This window comes from Prionailurus viverrinus, chromosome B1 (genome assembly GCF_022837055.1).
Source record: "Prionailurus viverrinus isolate Anna chromosome B1, UM_Priviv_1.0, whole genome shotgun sequence".
NCBI classification, from domain to species: Eukaryota; Metazoa; Chordata; class Mammalia; order Carnivora; family Felidae; genus Prionailurus; species Prionailurus viverrinus.
Window position 1 is genome coordinate 118,760,059 of NC_062564.1, and position 14,015 is coordinate 118,774,073.

At 35.2% G+C, this 14,015-nt stretch overlaps 1 pseudogene; it reads left to right on the forward strand.

Annotated features, from left to right (window-relative positions):
* Positions 1-4,516: 4,516 nt before the first annotated feature.
* LOC125165056 (uncharacterized) lies at positions 4,517-4,610 on the forward strand (annotated as a pseudogene).
* The last annotated feature ends 9,405 nt before the right edge of the window (positions 4,611-14,015 follow it).

A 14,015-nucleotide genomic window follows, 5' to 3' on the forward strand; every position in this document is an offset into this window, starting at 1 on the left:
AAGGGATCTGCTTTTTCCTTGGTCCCATTTCTACCGATATTTCAGAAAAGCAGAGAAAATAGAGCTTTCAAAATGGCATATTTTGGCCTTTGGAATATTGTAATTATTTTCTGTGAAAATATATCTGAAAGCAGCTTAGTTCTAATTTAACTATAAGAAAATATAAATGTAAATTTTTTCCAAAGATATTAACCCAATTTTCATAAATGGGAAATTGTGAAGAATAAGATTTAACTATTATTAGCAGATTGGGACCATAGACTTGTAAGTATTTTTAACTTTCTTATTTTTTATTCATAGATACCTAGGGTTCTTTAGAATGGATTTCTTCTCAAAATCTCAAAGTTCAATAAGTGTTCATTAAACCTCTGTTGATATTAATTATGATTTGAATTATGTAAGCTTGCTGCTAAAAAAAAATCTTGGGGTTTTTCCTCAATAAGGCCACTTTCGGTTTCATGGTGGCACTCTGGGTCTCTAACCCTGATACAAAACTCAGCAGTCAAGCTCATCATGTAATCAGGATGACATGTCTGATCTTAAGGATGGTACATTTCCAAACACAAAATCCAAGAGAAACCCAATAATGGATAAGACAATACATTTTACTAAAAAATTTAAAAGGAGAAGGAAAGGGGAAAAGATGATCAAGGGTTTCTGACTTGAGCACTTCAATAAAAGTGATGTAAATATTCACTGCAAGGAAAGTAGATGGAACTACATGAAGGCAGGATTTTAGGATCAAGTCATTACTTTGGTCTGAGTATGAAATATCTCTGAGACAAACCAGATGGCGACATCTGGTACTCAAAAGAGAACTCCAAGCTGGAGATACAACTTTGGGAAGTATTGGTGTATGTATAGCTGAAGCTGTGGGTATGGAAGAGCTCTCCCAGGGAGAAAGTCAAAACTGAGAAGAAGCCCAAAGAGAATTGTGATGAGTACAGATAGGGAGTTAGTTTAAAATGTTGGCTCCGTCCCACCCCACAGGTCCGCCCTGAAACCCAGAAACTTGTATTTTTATCAAGCAAATGTTCTCTTGGATCAAACCTTAAGAGAAGCTAAATAACAAGGAGGAGCTAATCTTTAGTTTCCTTGAGTTTAACTGTTTCAATACATGCATCTTATTTTATTTCTAAATTAATGTCATGTGTCTTTATTACACGAATGAGGGAATCTTGAAGGAACATGATGACGACATACAACAGGGGTTGCAAATATTTTCAGCTATGAAAGAACGTACTGTGTAAAAAAAATCATACCTGACTATATACCTGAAAATGGCTAATTTTATAAATAGCATAATTATTTATAACTACAAATATTGCGGTGGGAAATATGCCTAGTTTATAGAGAGCAACTCTCTCGCTACTCAAAATACAAAATCACTATTCGGATGAATTACAATAGAATCATGTGACTAGGTGACTAACTTATCCAATCTTCTAATTTTGGTGTATCTAAATTGCTCCAGAACAATCTAGCAGAAAGAATCTGCTTTAAAAAGGTAATGCTAAAAATATTTTTACTGAAAAGCATACTAATCTAGTCTGGTTTGGTAACTAAAACTTTAAGTGTTTTGAGTGTACTGATTTTCCTAAGATGGACACTTCAATTAAAGGAAAATCATAGTATCAGTAAGAGTTTAATCTTTTCACATCATAAAAACTTGAATTTTCTTACTGGAAAAAAACTGTATGTTCATGATTGTCACTCTTGTGCTGTTAATAATATGAAAGAAATAGAATAATGAGGTAAAACTGAAATTGAATTCACACCCAAGTAATAAGAAGTCATGGTGAGAATAAAATATTAATAGAGACTAGATGGAATATAGCTAGATTTTTCATTTTCCTAATAAAAGATTCTAAAATCTGGTGTATTTTAGAAAAGTCCTTGATTGAAGCATTCAAAATTACAAAGGACACTTTTTTTTTAACCTTGTCCCATAATAAGATGAGGACAAGGAGATACTTGATAAAAATAAGAGGCAGTAAATTCAGAACAAATTGAGGTAAATAATGCCTTATGAATGTGTATAGTCAACCTGTGAAATTCATTGACCGAAGAGGTCACTGAGTCAAATACTATGGTTGAATTTAAAAAACAGCTGGGTAATTTTATGACCACTAATAGCTTTGGGAGCTCTGCTCAGCAAGCAGAGATAATGATAAGGGTAATCAAATCTCTTGTTTCAGGATGTAAGTTACCAACGGGGGGTTGTCCAATTCAATGCCTTCCTTTCGTCCTCTGGACATTTCTCATAAACACCCACCTTCAGGGAGGTGCAGCGATGGATACTGGTGTTGTTATTCAGCACTTTTATGCTGAAGTTTATAGATGCCTATGTGTTCTTTCACCTTCATCTGAAGTATCTGTAATGTAGGCGCAGCAAAAACTGGTTTGGAAATAGTATGTTCCATGATTGTCCCGATAATCAGTGGTTTATACTTTTGGCAGGGGCCTTAGAATATTGCTCTCATGACTTTTCAATTTATCAAACTGAAACAGTTTGAAACTTGGCAAACATCACATTTTGAGGGTATGAGGCTCCATAGTGTCATTTTTTTTGTATACCATTATGTAGTGTATTAGTGAAGTTGCCGTTCTTTTAACACCTCATTCTAAATGTGTTATGTTTTGAAAGACAACATGTCACAGAGTTTTAAACTGCGTTCTTATTTAGAAATATTATTGATTGGATTATGCTACCTTTTTATCCTTAATCGGTATCATAGACCAAATCTTTTTATTTAATTTATTTTTATTTAATTGAAGTCAAAATTCAAGTTTTAGTGTTTGAATTTTTTTCACAGTAAAAAATATAACTTTTTTAAACACTTCTTATTTTTGACAGGCATAGAGAGACAGAGAGAGCAGGGGGGAGGGGCAGAGAGACAGGGAGACACAGAATCTGAGGTAGGTTCCAGGCTCTGAGCTATCAGCATAGATCCCCATGCGGGGCTCAAACCCATAAATGGTGAGATCATGACCTGAGCCAAAGTTGACGACTTAACCGATTCAGCCACACAAGTGCCCCCACAGTAGAAAATTTTGACAGAAAAACAAAAACCTAAAACTTTGTAATCTTAAAATACAGAATAACTATTCCTGTTGGGTATACAATTATACGTGGCACACACACACACACACACACACTCTCGTGTATGTGTGTATGCATGTGTGTGTATATATATATATATATATATATACGTATATATAGGTGTGTGTATATACGTGTGTGTATATATATATATATATATACACGTGTGTGTGTGTATATATATATATATACAACACACATCTATCTATGTATGTACATATATCTATATATATCTATATATATATATACACACACACACACACACATCTATCTATGTGTGTGTGTGTATTTGCTAACTTAGTTAAATTGGGAGCATGTTATACATACTATTCTATAGCTTATCCTTTTTAAATAACAATTCATCACAAACAATTTATAATTAGGTTAAATATTTTTGAATTCTGTTTATCATATACCTATACTATAATTTATTTTACCAATTTCCTCTTTGGACATTTAGATTGGCTGCAATTTTTCACTGTCATAACTGTAAGAAAATCTATGGTTACTTTTCTATTATTGGTTCAAAACAAATACACACTATTTTTGAGGTTTTTGATTCATATTGCCAAGTTATTTTCCAGGGAAATTGAAAATTTTACCTACTATCTGTTTAAAAGAGTATAATTTCCTTGAACAATCAAGGGATTATATATATATATGTGTGTGTGTGTATATATATATGTGTGTGTGTGTACATGCATGTATACATATACATACATATGTGTATACATGTAACATATACATACACACATATTAATATTTATTAGCATTATTAATAAAATAGTAAAAAAGGGGGAATCTCATTAATGATTAAATTTTTGCATCTTTGATTATTTGCACTTTTAAAATAATTTCCTAAGTTCGTTGGTCATTTGTATTTCTTCTTTTGTGAATTACTAGTTCAAGTGCTTTTACTATTATTGAAATTTGGATATATTAACCTTTTCCCTTCTATTTGAACATCCTGTTGTTATTAAGGATATTCGTAATTTGTTTGCATATATTTCCCAGTTTGTTGTTTACTTCTCATTTTACTTATGATGTATTTAACTTACAGAAGTTTTGTTTGTTTTTTTTTTCTGTAGTCATTTCCATCAATCTTTACCAGTTTTTTCACATCAATAAATACTCATTCTGATATTTACCTCTATTTTCTTCTTGTGTTTGATTATTTCATTTATCATATTTAACTTCTTAATTTTTTTAACATATATTTATTATTGAGAGAGACAGAGCATGAGCATGGGAGGGGCAGAGAGAGGAGGAGACACAGAATCCAAAGCAGGCTGCAGGCTCTGAGCTGTCAGGACAGATCCTAATGTGGAGGCTCGAACTCACAAACTGCGTGATCATGACTTGAGCTGAAGTCTGATGCCCAACCAACTGAGCCACCCAGGCATCCCTATCATATTTAACTTCTTAAAAGAATGATCCTATACAGAGAAGATTATCATGGCCCCTATGCCAGAATGACACACAAATTTGTGAGGTGTTCCATATTAAAAAAAAAAAAAAAGGAGTGTTCTTATTTTTTTTCTGCTTTTTCATAAAAATAGAATTATCTGGGAGCACCTGGGTGGCTCAGTCAGTTGGGGGTCCAACTCTTGATTTCAGCTCAAGTCATGATCCCAGTGTCATGGGATCAAGCCTCGTGTTGAGCTCCCCAGGAAGCATGTAGCCTACTTGAGATTCTCTCTCTCTCTCTCTCTCTCTCTCTCTCTACCTGCCTGCCCCTCTCCCTCACTTGTGGTCTCTCTCTCTCTCTCTCTCTCTAAAAAAAAAGAAGAAGAATTATCTGAATCTGCTTTTTACCTTCAATAGCAAATAATTTCTGGATTAATTAATAAAATATTATTTTCTTTCCCCACTGATTTAAAATCAGATCTTCACTGTATATCACATTAATGTCAATAATTAAACCAGCTTCTGAGGTTTCTATTGATTTTAATATCTTTTCCTGCATTTCACATTATTTATCTTTATATTGTATTTAAATATTTGAGCATAAATATATTTTATTATTTTTCTCAAAATGTTGGGTTAATCATTTGTTTCCTGATGAAATGTTATATTATTGTATTATTTTAAAGAAATATTAAATGCAAATTTTTTATTTTAAATTTTTTAGAACTTCATCTTGTTAATTTTTGAGTAGCCAAACCAATAGCACTCCATTTATTTTAGTATTTTATTTTATATAATTTAGTAAATTCTGTAGCTGTATCATATTGTTTGTGTGCTTTATAAATTTATTACAGAAAACTTTATATTTGCACACTTATTGAAATAAAATATATATTCTACTGTATTTTCGATTTGGATATTGGTTGTAGATAGAGAACCTCTTGGTTTTAGACTTGTTGACTTTCTCTATTGATTTTCTGCTGTCAATTTCATTGATTTCTCCTTTAATTTATTATTTTCTCCTGCTTACCATGGATTTTATCTGTTCTTTCTTTCCCCTTAGTTTCCTAAGATGGAAGCTTAGATAATGGATTTTAAGTCTTTCTTCTTTTCTAATATATATATATATATATATATATATATATATATTCAATGCTATACATTTCCCTCTAAACACTGATTTCACTGTATCCTACAAATTTTGGTAGTTTTATTTTCATTTTCATTTTGTTCAAAATATTTTAATTTCTCTTAAGATTTATGCTTTGACCCATGTTTTATTTAAAAGTGTATTGTTTAACCTCCATGTATTTTGGGGTGTTCCAACTATCTTTCTCTTACTGATTTCTAGTTTAATTCCATTGTGGTCTGAGAGGAGACATTGTATGATTTCTACTCTTCCAAATTTTTAAGGTGTCTTATGGTCCAGTGAAATATATATGTTTAAACTCCCTTTTTAATATTTATAACTTTCTTCTTTCTTCTTTTTCACTTTTGCTGCCTTTCATTTTCATTTCTTTTTCTTTTTTTCTCCATCTTTTCTTCTTACCTTACTTTGTATTTATTTGTGTTTCACAAATTTAACCATTATTAAAAGCAACCGTCAACTGGTGGATTTTATTCCTATATATTTTAGCACTTAATAGTTATTTAAGTCTGTGGGGCTAAAAGATAGGTTTTACTTCCAGTTCTTTTATAATCTGATTGTATATTGCTTTAGTAGCTCACCTCTTTCTTCATCTACCTTAAGCAGATTGAAATTCCATTCTCATTGTATTGTGATTTTCTTCTAAAAATACTAATACATTTTCTTCAACAAATGGGTGAACAAACATTTGGACCAATGAATGTCGATTCTCTTGTTTTATGTCAGATTTTATGGCACTTTCTGAATTTAATCCTAATTTCCTGGAGTCAAAAGGAGCCAGATCATAAAAACACGTGCTGAGAACTCATCTATGTTTAGGCAAGAGTGAAGGTTTACCCATATGACTCATGGGAGATGGAGATTTTAGCATGTCCACTAAGGTGAAGTTCTAGGAAACTGGTATCTGGGTTGATACCAGAGACTGCATTTCTTACACCATTCTTCATGAAACCTTTGGCTTTTGAGAGGCATTCATTTGAGAACTTTTACCTGGGTTCACACGTACAGCTGATTTCTGCTCCTATGCACTGTTCCTCTGACAGAAATGGTGATGTCCAAATGATCTAGCTTGGTAAGGGAATGGGAAGAGAGAATGGAAGGACCTTTCCCTCTCTGCCTGTAATATACATACACGCAAATTCACAATATGAGGAAAATTGGTGTTGCTTGGTAAATGTTAGTCACTCCATAGATGTATATGAGGAACAAGATTACATAGCTATTATCTATTTTAGTGTTGAAGTGTCTGAGGGGGAAAAAAATGAGTGTCACATCTTGTATCTTACCCTATATAATTTCAAATGTAATTTGAAATCTCATGTAATTCACAGTGAAAGTCACTTTATCAGGTCCACCTATATTCCCTTGGATTTTCTAAAGTAATAATAATTTAGCATCTGTTTTCTTCTGGAGAGAGTTTTCAGAGTTTCCATGAGTAACTATGGTAGAGATATGAACCTGTCTGGTTGAAGCTATCTCTAATATATGTATACTCCAAGGATCCTATAGCTTATTTCTTAGCAATCGAGAGGGGGAAAGGAAGAATTTGAAACACTGTACTATGTGTTTTGTCAATTTTCAAATATCATTATTGTATCAGAAACACTTGAAATTTTTTCTTATGAAGCAAAAGTGAATTTTCACTACAGTTAATGCTGATTGTTAACATTTTGAGGGAAAGAATATTCAGAAATGTTTTTGTCAATGAACGCCATCTTCAAGAATCACTGTTGATAAATGAAATGAAATATAATTTTAAGAAGTGAGTAAGCAGAATTTACTGATCCAGTAACACAATAAAAAAGAAATAAAAATTGATGAGGATATAGCAGTCTATAGTCAGATCCTGTTTGCACTTCTTTGACCTCAGTGCCCCTTAAATGCCCCTTAAACGCTTCTAGTTTTCATAACAAACATTGGAGAAGGGCTGTTGAGGTCATTTCCATTCCATAAATATTTAAAAATTCCCCCAATTCCCAAGACTCTATGTATTAGGATGGAAAAAACTTTTGAGAAAAATTTGTTTTAACTAGTATGTTAATATCATGTAACTGTGGCTTTCAGTGTCTTCTTCATTTCACTTTGGTGCCTGGATTGAATGATTCACCACTAGTGAGGTTACAAGTCAAGTATGGATGCTTTTTTAATAAATCTCTATTTGCAAAACATATCTATAACTTTCTCGTTCTCATAACAACAAAATCACCACCTCTACAACCAAAACCAATATCTACTTCTAATGATAATATAGTCTTTGAGTTTTTGCTATGTTCCAATGGTATAATTATCATTCATAGGTTAGTTCATTTATCATTGCAGAACCTCCATGTATAGGTACTAACATATTTAGTAATAACTGAAAGGATAGGTAGACTGTAGCCATAAAAATATTGCATATTGAACAAACATACAGTGGTTAATACACAATTCAAGAGTGAAGAAACTTCATCCTGCCCTTCAAACAGCAGCAGGAATGAAGTGAGAAACAACCTCTTTGACTCTGTCTCATAGTTATGTTGAGATGCTTTATGAACAGAATTCAAAAAGCACTTTAAGGACAAGTAATATTATCTGGCAGGACAGTTTTACTAATATATGTACGTATGTGTGCTTTTCAAAGAATAATCATCTTTCCTCCAGCACCATCAGAATTATGGAATTTTTCTGTAGGAAATACATAGGTCCTTCCATTGTGGAAGAGAGAGAGAAAGACAGAAAGAGAGAAAAAGAGTGAGAGACAGAAAGGGAGGGAAGGAGGAAGGGAGGGAGAGAAAGAGAGAGAGAAATGGGAGTCAAGCAAGATAGTCTCTGGGACATGGGTTATATTGAAGGGTTTTAGGCGGCTGTGGAACAGAAATGGCAGTAGAGGAGGGAGCCACCTGTACACGATGAACCTACATGTGGCATTGTAATGAATAAGCCTTCAAAAGGCAGTTTGCGTAAAGAAAAGTAGCAGCAGTGCTTGGACTGGCCTTAAAGGGTTTAACAACTGGGAACACTGGGAAGAGAAACTGCAGAAGAATGTTTTTAAATAGCACTTATGATAAAGAATGTAAGAAGAAGACATAGAACTTTATGAAGACTTGGTGGCAAAAATATAAAGCCAGAATCCATACCATGTGTGGTGATCATAGCTAATACTTAGTACTTAATATGAGTAAGGCACTGTGCCAAAACGCCACATAGATAATTTCATTTAATTCTGTGAAGTAGATGCTATTAGTGCTCAAGTAAAGCAAAAAATGCACGCAGTGGTATTCTTCTCAATCCCAAACACCTTGTAAGTAGATATCAAACCTGGCAGTCTCATCCCAGAGGTCATGTTCATCATAACTGATAAGCATAAGCTGCATCATACACACTGAAAGAGGAAAGAAAGAAAGAAAGAAAGAAAGAAAGAAAGAAAGAAAGAAGAGAGAGAGGGAAGGAGGAAGGAAAGGAAAGAAGGGAAGGAAGGAAGGAAGGAAGGAAGGAAGGAAGGAAGGAAGGAGGAAGGAAGGAAGGAAGGAAGGAGAAAGAAAGAAAGAAAGAAAGAAAGAAAGAAAGAAAGAAAGAAAGAAGAATAGGGGCGCCTGGGTGGCACAGTCGGTTAAGCGTCCGACTTCGGCCAGGTCACGATCTCACGGTCCGTGAGTTCACGGTCCTGATGGCTCAGAGCCTGGAGCCTGTTTCCGATTCTGTGTCTCCCTCTCTCTCTGCCCCTCCCCCGTTCATGCTCTGTCTCTCTCTGTCCCAAAAATAAATGAACGTTGAAAAAAAAAATTAAAAAAAAAAAGAAAGAAAGAAAGAAGAGAGGGAGGAAGGAAGGAAGGAAAGGAAAGAAGGAAAGGAAGGAAGGAAGGAAAGGATGGAAGGAAGGAAAAGGAAGGAAGGAAGGAAGGAAGGAGAAAGAAAGAAAGAAGAGAGAGAGGGAGGGAGGAAGGGAAGGAAGGAAGGAAGGAAGGAGAAAGAAAGAAAGAAGAGAGGAAGGAAGGAAGGAAAGGATGGAAGGAAAGGATGGAAGGAAGGAAAAGGAAGGAAGGAAGGAAGGAAGGAGAGAGAAAGAAAGAGGAAAGAAAGAAGAGAGAGGGAGGGAGGAAGGAAGGAAAGGAAATAATGAAGGAAGGAAGAAGGAAGGAAGGAAGGAAGGAAGGAAGGAAGGAAGGAAGGAAAAAGAAGGAAGGAAGGAGGGAGAAAGAAAGAAAGAAAGAAAGAAAGAAAGAAAGAAAAGGAAGAAAAAGAAAGAATGACAAAGGGAATGAAACTAATCAAGACTTAGAGCCCTCTCTCACTAAGGAATATTTATCAACTCTTTGTTGTCATTACTCACTTATAACCATTCCTTTCCAAGAGGACTGAAAATGACTCTCTCTCAGGGTGTCGGGAGAGGCAACAATATACCCTATGGAATTTAGTTATTGATAATGTTCTCCAGATGATAAATTTAAGGCTTTAGTCATTAGATGTGACTTAGCTAAATACTCTGTACTGTGTGTCCAAGTTTGAAAAGGATACATGAAAAATGTTTACTCTAAAAAATACAGGAGAGGGGCGCCTGGGTGGCACAGTCGGTTAAGCCTCCGACTTCAGCCAGGTCACGATCTCGCGGTCCGTGAGTTCGAGCCCCGCGTCAGGCTCTGGGCTGATGGCTCAGAGCCTGGAGCCTGTTTCCGATTCTGTGTCTCCCTCTCTCTCTGCCCCTCCCCCGTTCATGCTCTGTCTCTCTCTGTCCCAAAAATAAATAAACGTTGAAAAAAAAATTAAAAAAAAATACAGGAGAAAATCTTGTAATTTGGTCATTGAGATAGAGCCCATAAAGGGATGCACAGTCTTACTGGTTATGTGCTCCCCAACCTCCAGCCTCATGAACACAGGAGAAATAAGAGCAGTCAGATATTTGAAGTCTATAGCATTTTTTCTGGTAGCCAGAAATTATGAAAGCTCTTATTTAGATGATGGAATTTATAACCACTAAAGAAATGGTTCAAATTGATTGAAAGTTGAGATAACTCTAAGTCATCTTCCTAGGAAGATCAAGATATTAAAAACTTAGCAGTCAGGAAGAACTTTATGGAAGTAAATGCCCTCCATAAGTAAGAAAAAATATCTGTTTTCACTATATTTTCTGGGTCAAAATTATATTAAATTACCTAAAAAATAGTGTCATTAGTTACCAGTGAGCGATGGTTCATGCCTCCCTTTGAATCTAAGCAAACAAAGTTTTTTGGGGTTTTGTTCTTGTCCTTATTTTAGGAAGTGCAGGCATTTTTCCTTGTGATTTATCTTGTTCATTTTAGCATGGTAAATAAAAATCTCAGCAATATTTTTAGGTTATCTTCTCAGAAAGAAGCATTTTTTTTGTTATGTTTTGTTTATCAGCTGGTGACAGAAGGAATGGATGTCCCACTAGCTGATTTTTCATGGGGAGATTGTCAGTTTAGTGATACACTTTTTCCACTCACCCATGACCATTTTGTTGAGGGCGTTTTATGTGATACGCCTTGGAGACACACAGGTGAGTAGGTGAAATGTATTTTCTTTACTCATTGAGTTCAGAGAAATATATCTTAAGCAAATATGTGCATAAATTATTTACATCTTATTACAATTGTAATGGGTACCCTAAAGGAGAAAACCAGCATGTTTCCAAAAGTGCGGCCTGATCTAGACTGATCAGTGAGGTGGGGGTGTAATATAAGTTATGCAAAACTTTTCTAAGGAAGATATTTTTAATGTAAGCTATAACAGATATATATCTCCATGCAGAAAAGGTGGGAAGCAGTCATGGTCTGGGGACACTGTATGCATGGCTAGGAAAGCTGGCAGGAAACCGAGGAAGTCAATGCTGCTAGAGAAAACAAAGCAGGGGAGAACGTGGGAGAGGAAGACATGAGTGGGGAGGCCATATCACAGTGACTACTTAGAGTTATTTGTGATCAAAAAGTAGAGAAGGGGTTGATCTTTGATTTAAAGACCCCCGCTGGCAACAGCAATCTTAAAAGCTTAAGTAACTGTGCTGTTAATTGATTGCAAGAAAAAAATTGTTTTCCATCCAGCCCCACTTCCATTTTTTGTTAATCAAATCAAATTTTATTGAACTCGGAAAAGAAAAAGGACATTTAGATGTGAATTATATTGTGTTTTTGTAGGAGTCAGTTTATATAAAGTACTTGAAGAAACCTTGCAGATGATGTACTTTTCATGTGGTAGAGTTGTAGACATATTTCTTATAGCAAAATGGATTAAAATTAAAGGGCTAAAACCTGAAATGAGGACACGCTTACCAGCATGCCAGTTGCTTAGGTTTAGAAATAGTACCACTAAGTGCAGAGCAGCTTGAAGAAATCTAGTTACTTAAATTAGGATGCACCAGTAGACTTTAAGATTTTAGTTTTTTTTTCTATTAAAGAATGTTTAAGTGAAGGTAGAAAATGAATTTTACCATAAAACTAGCTTTAAGTTTACTTTCATTCTGAAAGCATACCAGCCAGTTGCACTAATCTGTCCTGCCGACCAAAATGTGCTTGAGTTTTTATTCTGTTATGGCCAGATATTTGTTCCATGTAATTCTAAACCTCTCTAAGTTTGGCAATGGGGAAGGCAAGGAACACATGAAACTACTGATTCCTTCAAAAAAATATGTTGAATACCTATCAGGTGTTGATGACTTTTAGGTGTTATGGGTGATAGATAAGAGACATAGTTTCTACCCTCAAGGCATCTTGGGGAGGACTTACATTTCCTATACGGAAAATAGAAGAGATGGTAATATATAACACTTGCCATGTAAAAATGCTGTACTAGAGCAGAAGAGGAAAAGCTCAACTGAAATAGGAAATGAGACAGAGAAGCCTCAGAGAAAGTAGCATTAAAATCACCTTTAAAGAATGAACTGAGGGGTGCCTGAGTGACTCAGTTGGTTAAGTGTGTCTGACTCCAGCTCAGGTCATGGTTCATGAGTTTGAACCCCGCACTGGGGCTCTCTGCTGTCAGCATGGAACCCGTTTCAGATCCTCTGTCTCCCTCTCTTTCTGCCCCTCTTTAGCTCATGTTCTCTCTCCCAAAAATACATAAGCATTTTTTTAAAAAAGAATTAACTGGGGGCGCCTGGGTGGCTCGGTCGGTTGAGCGTCCGACTTCGGCTCATGTCATGATCTCGCAGTCCGTGAGTTCGAGCCCCGCGTCGGGCTCTGTGCTGACAGCTCAGAGCCTGGAGCCTGCTTCCAATTCTGTGTCTCCCTCTCTCTGACCCTCCCCCGTTCATGCTCTGTCTCTCTCCATCTCAAAAAATAAATAAACGTTAAAAAAATTAAAAAAAAAGAATTAACTGAAATTTATTATTATTATTATTATTATTATTTTATTTGAGGGAAAGAGAGAGAGAGAGCATGCACAAGTGGGGCAGACAGGCAGAGGGAGAGGGAGAGGGAGAGAGAGAACTTAAGCAGGATCCATGCTAAGCACTAATGCTGATGCAGGGCTGGATCCCACGACACTGGAATCATGACCTGAGCTGAAATCAAGAGTTGGATGCTCAACCAACTGAGCCACCCAGGTGCCCCAAGAATGAACTGAAATATTAATAATAATGTCAATACAATACAATAGAAGCTGCCTTTGTTGAATGTTAAGTACTAGTTGCTTTACGTGCATTTTTTCATTCATTCCTCACAAGAATTCTTTGAAATAGTACTGTTATCCCCACTTTCACCAATGAAGAAACTGAGGGTCAGAGTGATAAAACAATTTGCCCTAAAGTATAGCTAGTACATTTGAATTCAGATGTTTTACAGTGAATCTTGCCTCATTATTTATTTTGCATCTCAGGTGAAGGGTTTGGCAAGAAATAAGGCTATAAAAAGTCAAAATATCCTTAAATAGCATTTGTCCTATTTGTTAAGGTAGGGGTATGGTAAGAAAGCAAATCCCGAGAGACCAGAAGTCCTATTTGACAGTGTAGGATAATTTTCAGCTAGAAAAACAAGCTAAGGCAAAATTTTACAGAATCTTTTATGCCCAGCAAGGGAATGTGAACAGTATGTGACAGAGCATGGAGAAAATTTTTAAATCTCTGATTAGAAGAGTGATATGATGGATGTAACACGTACAAGGATTAGTCTAGCTGTGGTATGAAAGGCACATTCAAACAGAGAGAGAATGGAGATAGAATGGACATTGAGGAGGGGTACCTGTTGGGATGAGCACTGGGTGTTGTATGGAAACCAATTTGACAATAAATTTAATATTAATAAAATAAATAAAATAAAAATAAAAATATTCTGTTAGAGAGTAAAAAAAATCTTCATACGTAAATAAAATAAAATAAAACATAAAAACGAAAAAAAAAAGAAGAGAACACTTCAGCAGTCCAGAAGCATG